Here is an 11,112-nt window from a genome sequence, read left to right on the forward strand (position 1 = left end):
TTTAAAAACTTCATAGATATCAGAATCACTTTTTTGTTTTTTATGATTTGTTAATGCATGAGGAAATGGTAGAGGTTTATTTGACTTATTTACTATTTCAGATGATTTATCATTCACCATATTATTCTTAAAATTTAAGGTATCATCATTCTCAAAAGTATCAGGATTATCATCCTTACTCTTTAATTTTAAATGATCCTTGTTTTCATTACTATATGGATCATTAACTATTTTACCACTTCTAAGGGTAATAACAGATTTTAGTTGATCAATTTTTTCATTTTTTAATTCTTGATTTTGATTTTTAGGATTAGGTTGAGGTTGAGATGGAAATTTACCTTTTTCATGAATATTAATTGCAGATGCAAATTTTGCAAGAGTTTCTTTCAAATCACTCATAGATTGACTGTTTTGAATATTGATAGACTCTTGATTTTGGATAAATGCATGAATTACATCTTCAAAGTTTTTTCTTGGAGGTGTAACATAAGGAATATAACCTTGATGATTTTGGTTATTTTGAAAATATTGTTGTGACGGTTGTGCATTATTATCATTCCTCTAACTAAAATTAGGATGATTTTTCCATCCAGGATTATACGATGGTGAAAAAGGATCTAGTATTGTTTTTTTATAATTGTTAACATAATTTGCTTGTTCATGTAGACATTCTTTAAATGAAGGTAATGTTGGACAATCTTTTGTAGAATGATCATGTGTATCACATATATGACAAAAAATTTCTTGAATACTTTTTAATTGATCACTCTTTTTCATTTCTAATGACTCAATTTTTCTTGATAAAGATGCAAGTTTAACTTGAATATCTATATCATCTTTAAGATTATAGATAACACCCCAATTTGTTGAATTATTATTTTTAGTTGTTGGTGTTTCTATTGTGCATATATTATCCCAATTTTTAGCATTTTCTGCTAATGAATCCAAATATTCCATAGCTTCATTTGGGTTTTTATCTTCAAATGTTTCATTACACATGAATTCTATCATTTGCCTATCTTTAGGTATTAAACCTTCATAAAAGTGAGAAACTATTCTCCATGTTTCAAAACCATGATGTGGGCATGTATTAAGTAATTCTTTACATCTATCCCAACATTGATAAAACGTTTCTTCTTGTTTTTGAGAAAAAGTTGTAATTTGTCTTTTAAAAGAGTTTGTTCTATGGGAAGGGAAATTTTTTTTGAGAAATTGTTGTTGCATTTCTTCCCATGATCTTATTGAACTTGATCTTAAATTTTGTAGCAATGTTTTAGGTTTATCTTTTAAAGAAAAAGGGAAAAGCTTTAATCGAACTATATCCATGCTACAATTTTGATAATTATAAGTGTTACAAACTTCCTCAAATTCTCTTAGATGCAAATATGGATTTTCAGAATCTAAGCTATGAAAATTTGGTAAAAGTTGAATAATTTGAGGTTTGAAGTTGAAATTAGATGCATCAGGAGGAAAAACTAAACAAGATGGGGCACTAGTTCTAATGGGGTTCATATGGTGCCTAAGTGTTCTTAATTGATCATGTTCTTGATTATTATTATTATTATTATTATTATTATTATTATCATTATCTTGATTATTTGAATTATCATCCATATTTAAAATATTTTCAGATACTCGAATAAGTCTACCACTTTTTTTTCGACTCCAAATACTCACACAAAAAAAAAAAAACAACACAATACTTCTAAATAAAACATAATTAACAAATATAAACTTAATTTATACCTCCCCGGCAACTGCGCCAAAAACTTGCTACTACTTAAATAATAATTCACCCAAGTGTAGGTTGTCTGCAAGTAATATATTTCGTAAGTACGAGATCGATCCTCAGAGAGGTTATTTTGAGTTTAAATTTATTAATTTATAGATTACCAAATGCAAGAATGAAGTTTACAAATTATAAATTTTGTCAAGGCTTGAGGATTTATTTTTGGTTTATGTAATATTTTTTAACTAAAAGTAAAACAAAAGAAACCACCATAAATAATGGTTCCAAGAAAATTAAACACACACATAATATAATATAGTTCCCACTATAGAAAATACCGAATTAACTGATATTTTATATATGGTACCTATGATTATTATAACTATATAAATAAATAATTGCATAAAGTAAATGTTAAATTAAATCATTATATTTCATTTAGAACAACTGGCAGAGCCACGCTATTGCCTAAATGAAATATATTGATTTAATAAGTTAGTTGCGGTAAAGTAAAAGTTAGTTGCGATAGAGTAAATGTTAGTTGCGGAAAAGTAAAAGTTAGTTGCGAGAAAGTAAAAGTTAGATGCGAAAAATAAAAGTTAGTTGCGATAAAGTAAATGTTAGATTGTTAGATGTTAGTATTAAATCATAATATTTCATTTAGAACAACCGGCAGAGCCACGCTATCGTCTAAATGAAATATTATGATATTATTATTATATATATATATATATATATATATAATAAGTTATGAAATATTTATTGTATTAAAATTAAACAACAAATCAAGATAACCACTTTAATGGTATCAAGTATTTGATGTAAATTGATAACAACAAATAATTCATTTTTATACCTACAATAAAAATAAGTTAGCTAAATGAAAAGAAATAAAGAAAGAATATACAAAATATAAACAATCTTACTTCACCAAGAATGCATCCTCTTCACCTTGACATAATAGATTTAGCTTGCCATAAGCTTACTTTTGATCAACAATAAAATATCACTCATAGTTGAGAACATGAAATAAATATATTGGAACTTAGAACTTTGATACACACTCACACTATATTTTACAATGAGATAGAATGATCCTCAAGCTAGCACAAGGCCTCTATTTATAGGCCAAATGAGAGAAAGGGTCAAAATTTTTATTAATGCCATGTAGTTGCAATAGTATTCTTTGTCTCCTCCAAGTTCAATTCCATGTCCCTTCCTTCAATGCTTTGTTCCACGACTTTAATAACCGAATTTGACTCTGCTCAAAATGGCAAACATGTGGGGAATTGTCTGTAGATGAATTTGGCCACTTGGTTCACCTCATTTTGTTAAATATTGAAATAGTTATGATTTTTTTACTATATGCTGGTCATAGCAAAAGTAAATTTGTCATCCTTTTGATATTTACACAATTTGATCATCTTAATGAACTTTTTAGGCAATCATGTCTTCTGCAAAGTTGTAGATAATTTCTCAAGGATTCCAAACATGTTTGAGTCACCTCCATTTGAATTTTTTAGCTTGAGTTATTATTATTTTACCAACACGTAGAAAACTTGAAAATAAAACATATTTAGTAAGACAATTAAATACAAACAATACTAAAATAACATAATTTTATAATTTTAATGAAACTTAAATTTTAAAATACAGGTTTTAACATATAATAAATTATTAATTTTAAGTTTCATCACACGCTCGCAATTTTCATGAGAAACAACATGATACATTATGAAATACGAAATTATATGATTTCAACGCATGTTAAATTTGTGGTGCAATTAGACTATGTTGATTTTTGGGTTCTAGTATTGACGTTCTATTTTTTGGGTCATAAGATAATCATGAAGATTGTGAATGCTTTTGGGACATGCAGATTTTTCTAAGAAAATATTTATGATTCGTGGTTACTAGTTGAGTTAATTTTTTGGAATTACACATAAATATTAATGATACGAAGACTGTGATGATCTTTAGAAGTAAAAAAATGTATAAATTGGGATTTTAAGTTTTGATGAAAGGTAAGATTGGATATGAGAATTGACTTTTGGGTAAATACGTTCAAAATTTTCGAAATTTATGTTATGGGAAACCCGTAGAAGGGAACTAAGAATGCTAAGAATTTATGGGTTCATTGTAAAACTTTCGAATCTAAGATCAATTGAATAATTTTTGAGAAAATTAAGAATTTACTTTGCAATTGTTAAGGAATTTGGGGACTAGTTTAACAATAAGTAAGAATTGAATGTGTTAAACGATAAGAATTTTTGATTATTTAGGCTTGTAAGAATATTTAGAACCTTAGGATATCTTAGTTATTATGTTATAAGGAATGTTAATCAAGGGTTTTTAAGAACGAATCAATATTAGGCTTGAAAATCTAAGCGTTAGTGGATGCGTTGGATATTATAATGTTGAAATATGATAGGTTGATGAACATTTTGGGTATAAAATAAGGAGGTTATAATAACATAACACTAACTCATCACGAGTCGTTTTAAGTTGCGATGCGCAAATGAGGATTTAGAAGGTAATTTAATTGGGATCCAGGAGACGTAAGGGCATTCTAGAACTTAATTTTTATCAGAGTAGCGCAGCGAAAGCGTGGATTTTTGGGATACTAGAATTAAGGCTAAATTTTTGGGTTATCAAGTATAAGTGAATTTCGAGGACAAAATTCAATGTAAGGGGGGAAGATTGTAACGCCCCGAAAATTCGAAAGTCCACGTAAACCACATGCATACAAGTTATTATTTCAATTAATTGTTTTAATTTCATAAATTAATTATGTTGTGCATATTGACATATTTAAAATATACTTTTCTACATGGTTGGATTAAAATGTATTTTTAAAGGTTATTTGAGTTGCGATCGAGTAGCAGACACCGAGGGCTGAAAAATAGAAAATGTTTTATTAAATAATTGTTTTTGATTATTTAAAATATAATTGATGCTTTTTATATTTTTGAAAACAAGGAGTTTTGAGTGATTTATATGTCCGAACGTAATTTTTATCGGTGTTGGATTTTCAACAAAAATCCGAACGTTTTGGCAACTTGGCTAATAAATTCACCAACTTTTCTACTCAAAATTAAGCACTAATGGGCTATTTGAGACTAATTAACTTTTTTAATGGGCCTAAGCCATGGTTAGTGTTTTATTAATTATTTAAAGTACAAAAACCACACCCCATATCAACTAAATCACACGCCCACCTCTCCTTCTCCTTTCAAACTCCTAACACTTCAATTCACGGCACACACACCATCAAAATTAAGAGAAAAGTTTGAAGGGTTTCAAGGATTCTTCAAGCCATCGTCTTCGTGCCATCGTTCTTCGATTCTTCAACATTTACTCGTGCGCAAAGGCACGCCATATTCTTCCTTCACTCATCATCACACCATATTATGTAATTATGTATGAAATTGCATGAAAACATGGGTCACCTTTGAAGATTCTCATACATGCATATTATATGATTTTTAAAACTTGTGTTTTGATTTAAAAACATGATTATTATGTTATTAAAGGGGCTGCCATGATTATGACTTGTCAGGGGCATTTTTTATACGTTTAAAAGAGTCCTATAACACCACAACAGGTTGCACATGTAGAGAAAAAAATCTGGAACCGTTTTGAACACTATTGAGGCATAGAGGATTGGGTTGTAAGGAATTGTGGCTAGGCTTGGTCTCGGCTGGGTCCAGGGCTGGCTAGGGTCATGTGTGGGTCAAGGGAAGAGTCCTAGCCACGCTAAGAATCGAGTACCAGGGCTGGGGAGAGGTCCTAGCAAGCTAGGACTTCACCCGAGAACAAGCCAAGGGAGACGAGCGGTACAGCAATTGTGCAGGGCAAGATAGCTCTTCCAGGGGGCTTTGGACTGGGCTAGGTTAAGTCCTTAGGGTCCTAAGATGGTGCACAAGGGTCAGGGTTCGGGGCTGGCTCGTTGGTTAAGTGGCTAAGCAAGAAAACATGGAGTCCTAGGCTAGGTGGGTTTCTCGGCCATGACTTGTTCTGAGTGGTGGCTTCGGTTTTGTGGCCAGGATCGAGTCCTATGGGTTCTAAGGGTCCAAGAGGGTTCCTAGTGGGGCTGCTCATGAGTTGGTGCAGGATTGCTCGACGTGGCCCGAGCCAAACACAGAAAACGTGAGGGAGGCACCCTGGAGTCACGCGCAGGCTGTTTCTTTCTTCAGATGGCTCGCTGCTCGGGTTCAGGGGCTGGGCTAGGCTTGGTTGGGTCTGGGCATTGTCTAGGGATGGTTAGGGTTAAGTGGGATCGGTTGTGGCTCGGCTGGAAGTGTCCTAGTTGGGATAGGAGTCCTAGAAATTCTAGGAGACTCACATATACACATGCATGCAATCGGGTGTGGGGCCATAAGTGTTCTGAGTGAGCTAGGGTCGGTTCCATGGGCTGGGCTTGGTCAGTAGGGTTCCAATGTGGGTGGGCTAGGTTTTGGCTTGAGGTGGCTTGATCATGGCTCGAGTATTTTGGGAGATGGCTCGGTGTGTTCGGTTATGTGTCAATTTTGAAAATAAAAGGAGGAAAATTTAATCCATGGGTCCACGGGTGTGGCTCATGATTCGGAAGGGTAGAATAAATAATAAAAATATTATGTTTAAAATTTGGGATCAAAATAATGTGTTTTGGATTTATCCAGGATTTAATCGGCTCACAAAACGCTAATTAAAGAATTAATTTAAAAGCCTAGTTTTAAGCTTCATAAAATTATGAAAAATTATATTAACGTAATCCCATGGCATTAAAAATGAGAAAAAAATAAATTCGAGAATTTTTATGTCCAGGAGCAAAATGGTAATTTTACACTTATGAAAATACGTAAACGCTTGACAGCGTCCAGAAGGATTATAATGCATGTTAAATGATATTATATGATATAAAATGATGATTTTTATGATAATATATATTTTTATGATTAATGATAAAGCTGTGCAATTTTTACTATCTAAAATGCTATTTTTTAGAAAGTTATGCTAATTGATGACTTTAAAAGAAAATGAAAAATATTTTGAGGGATGTGAATTGACTGTGACAAAAGATATGATTTATGATATATGATTATTTGGGGATTTCGGGAGGGGGAAAAGGCCCCAGAGAGAACCCATTTACGGGAAAAGGCCCAAGAGGGATCCCATTTGTGGGAAAAAGCACCCGAGGGAACTCGTCTATTGGAAAAAGCCCCCGAGAGAACCCCAAAGATCGTATTTTTATGGTGGAGCCTAGTGCACACCCCCATGGGCCATGTGGAGCTGAAGGCTGATTAGTCGACCGAGAATATAAGCTAGTCACTTTCAAGGATCAAACTTCACCCAAAATGATATATGATTGAAATCTTGTGATAAAAATGATTCTTATGATATATGATTAATGATGACCATTAAATCTATTTTTAAAATGATTTATTTATGCTCAAAGCTTATTTTAAATGATTTTTGAAGGATTTATTTATGCTTAAAGTTATTTTAAAATGATTTTACGATTTATGATTAAATTATGCTTAAATGGTTTTTAAATGGTTTATTTATGTCCAAAAGTTATTTTAAATAAAAATATGATTTTAATGCATGTGAATGTATATGTATTATTTGCTACCCATGTTGAGAACGTGTTGAGTCTTTAGACTAACTAGGTTTGTATGATACATGTTTTGATTATTTATAGGAGGTGCTGACGCTTGAGTGGATCGAGTGCAGTAGTACACACCCGAGAGCCTTTATGTTTCCACACTAGCTTGATAGATTAATGATTTAAAGAATATGATAATGATTTTTATTAGAGATATTTTTATGCCTAATTTTATTGTTAACCGATCTTTTTAAAGGTCGATTTAGGAATTTTGGTTAGTCGATTATTTAATATTTTATTTTATGCACTTGACATTTAAATTGTTAATTTATTATGATACATGATTATGTTAAATTATTTTATTAGAATTTATGATTTAAGATTAGAAAAAAAAAACGATGTCGTTTCATTGATAGTATGAGCTATACCTTTCGAATAATGTTTTTAAGTTTGGTTAAAAGTTTGATGATTTTACGATTTGAACTACTTCCATTGATTTTGAAATTTTAGTTGGTTGTTTTATTTTAAAATGGTTTCAAGGTATTTTAAAGTATATATATGTATATTTCGAATTATGGAGATTAAGAAGAAAAAAAAAATTCTAGTACTTTTTAAGAAAGCGAGTAGTTGACGTTTCGTTTGGTATCAGAGCAATATTCCTGTAAAAAATTGTGCCACTGTCAGTGCCGGGAAGCTCAGTCGTCAAGCCTCAAATATATAAGTTTAAGTGCTTTATATGATGATACCTGTATAAATACATGAATTATATGTTTATGTCACATGTTTAAAAGCTTTATGAGGATATATGTTTTATACGCTTTAGAATTTCTCTACGTGATACGTTATGAAATACGAAACTATATGATTTCAACGCATGTTGGATTTGTGGTGGAATTGGACTATGTTGATTTTTGGGTTTTAGTATTGACGTTCTACTTTTTGGGTCATAAGATAATCGTGAAGATTATGAATGCTTTTGGGACATGCAGATTTTTCTAAGAAAATATTTATGATTTGTGGTTACTAGTTGAGTTAATTTTTGGGAATTACACATAAGTAATAATGATACGAAGACTGCGATGATCTTTAGAAGTAAGAAAATGTATAAATTGAGATTTTAGGATTTGATGAAAGGTAAGATTGGTTATGGGAATTGACTTTTATGTAAATAAGTTCAAAATTTTCGAAATTTATGTTATGAAAAACACATAGAAGGGAACTAAGAATGCTAAGAACTTATGGGATAATTGTAAAATTTTCGAATCTAAGATCAATTGAATAATTTTTGAGGAAATTAAGAATTTACTTTGCAATTGTTAAGGAATTTGGGGATCAATTTAACAATAAGTGAGAATTTAATGTGTTAAACGATAAGAATTTTCAATTATTTAGGCTTGTAAGAATATTTAGAACCTTAGGATATCTTGGTTATTATGTTATAAGAAATGTTAATCAAAAGGGTTTTTAAGAATGGAATAATAGTGCATGGAATATCTGGCCAGAGTATGAGATGTACGTTAGAGAAGGAGTTTTCAAATAGTACACGCGATGCCACAATTATAGTTATCACATAGCTATCGAATTATTATGCAACCCTCGATGAACCAATGGTTGCAGATTCGATCGGGATATATGAGCTGAAGGGACCGTACTGTACGTTTACCATAATCGACTGATTCTTGCAGGCACTATCAGTGATACCTAGGGGATCATGGGGCGATGCTACTAGACGCTCTTACCATGATCCGATGGCTGCAATCTGAAATGAGTTCTGACATATTTAATCAAGGTGTTGATGAAAAGAATGGGGCTTAGTAGGGTAAGCTCGAATAAGAATAAATATTATTCTGAATCACAAAGAGCTGTGAACTCACGGCTAGCTGTATCCCTGAACCATTGAGGGTCACACAAGTACTGGATCATTTGTTCTCATTGAGAGAATAAATTCAAGGAGTTGAATTTATATAGTAAATTCAAGGAATTGAATTTATGATAATTAAATTTTGAGAAAATAAACTCAAGGAGTTGAATTTATGAGATAGTAAATTCAAGAAGTTGAATTTATGAAATTTGGAGAGAATAAATTCAAGGAGTTGAATTTATAAAATTTGAGAATTTAATTTATTAAACTCAAATGTTGGGTTTATTAAATATTAAATTTTGGAGGTGATGAAAATTCAAGTAGTTGAATTTATAATTTAAATATTAAATTCAAATGTTGAATTTATAATTGATATAATTTATTAAACTCAAAAGTTGAGTTTATTAAATATTAAATTAAATGTATTGAGAATATGTTTAATGGGCTTGTAGGAGTACAAGTCCAACATATTAAATAATTAAAGTTATTAATGGACTTTGATTAATTAATTAAACTAGTTGGACTAACCCAATCAATTAATCAAGCCCATTAATGTTAATTATGAAATTTAGGTTAAATAACTTGTTTTTAAGGAAATAAAAAGTTGACCTAGCCACCACTACTATTACACAAGTGTGATAATCGAGAATCACACAAAAATCTCTCCAAAAATTCTTTTGGCAATTTTTCAAAGAAAAGAATTTTGAGTCCTCTCTCAAAATTTTGATCTCAACGTAAAAACTTCTTTCAAATATTCTAGTGCTATTTGAAAGAGGAAGAAATCTTCTGGTCGTGGACTTGATAGAAGGAGACTTGAAGAAAGTTCGTAGGGAATTCATCAAGAGCTATCTCCGCTAACCCCGGAATAGTTGGAGCCGTGTGAATCGTTCACCAAAGGTATAAAATTTTAACACCATATGAATGTTTATGATAAAATTATACGAGCGTCTAAAGCAAAACATATTTTGATTGTCAAAATAAATAAAAATTTTAAAACTTCCGCTGCGTTTGGGCGCGTAGAAAATCGAGATCCAACAGTGATATCAGAGCCAAGGTTTTTTCTAAATCGTATGGTTTTGATATTGAATAATTTATTTCTAACCACACAAGAAATTTTTTTCAGAAAATTGTAGCACCATAAAATTTATTTTTTCCAGAAATTTTTTTTTTAAAAAAAAAAATTTATTTGAGGCTGCCCGGAACTTTTCCGGGCAGCGCACTGTGCGCACCTGCAAGAAGTCCGGACATAAGAAATTATATGTACCAGAAATGTTCTGGAAATGATAAGTGAATGTCCAAGTAAACATGATTTTAACAACAAACAAAAGAAAGTTAGATGATCCAAAACACACACAAATATGGCACGCTAGACTAGGTCACATTTCCCAAAGAAGGATGCACAAACTAGTGGGAGAAGGCATGTTTGACTTGTCAAACATAAGTTCTCTACTTACTTGTGAGTTCTGTCTAAAAGGAAAAATGACCAAGACTCCATTCGATGGAAACGTGGAACGTGCGCATGGTCTATTGGATTTGATCCACACAGACATTTGTGATCCGCTAAGTGTTAGCACAGAATATGGGCAATCCTACTTCATTACCTTTACTGATGACCATTCGAGGTATGGGTATGTTTATGAAACACAAATCTGAAGCATTTGAAAGGTTCAAAGAATTCAGATCTGAAGTAGAAAAACTGCTAGAAAGGAGTATTAAGACACTTCGATCTGATCGAGATGGAGAATACTTGAGTGCTGAATTTTTGGGTTATCTAAAAGAAAATGAGATTCTCTCACAGTGGACTCCACCAGCAACACCACAATTGAATGGTGTTTCTGAACGTCGTAAGCGAACCTTGTTGGACATGGTTCGATCGATGATGGGATTCACTAAATTGCCTACATCGTTTTGGGGCTTTGCGCTTGAAACCGCGGC

At 31.7% G+C, this 11,112-nt stretch overlaps 1 non-coding gene across 1 annotated transcript; it reads left to right on the forward strand.

The window, feature by feature from the left end:
- Positions 1 to 1,069: 1,069 nt before the first annotated feature.
- LOC142513008 (small nucleolar RNA R71) lies at positions 1,070 to 1,180 on the forward strand. The gene has a single exon (XR_012808977.1). It is a non-coding gene; the product is annotated as a small nucleolar RNA R71 (small nucleolar RNA).
- Positions 1,181 to 11,112: the final 9,932 nt, after the last annotated feature.

This window comes from Primulina tabacum, chromosome 10 (assembly GCF_025594145.1).
Source record: "Primulina tabacum isolate GXHZ01 chromosome 10, ASM2559414v2, whole genome shotgun sequence".
Lineage (NCBI taxonomy): Eukaryota > Viridiplantae > Streptophyta > Magnoliopsida > Lamiales > Gesneriaceae > Primulina > Primulina tabacum.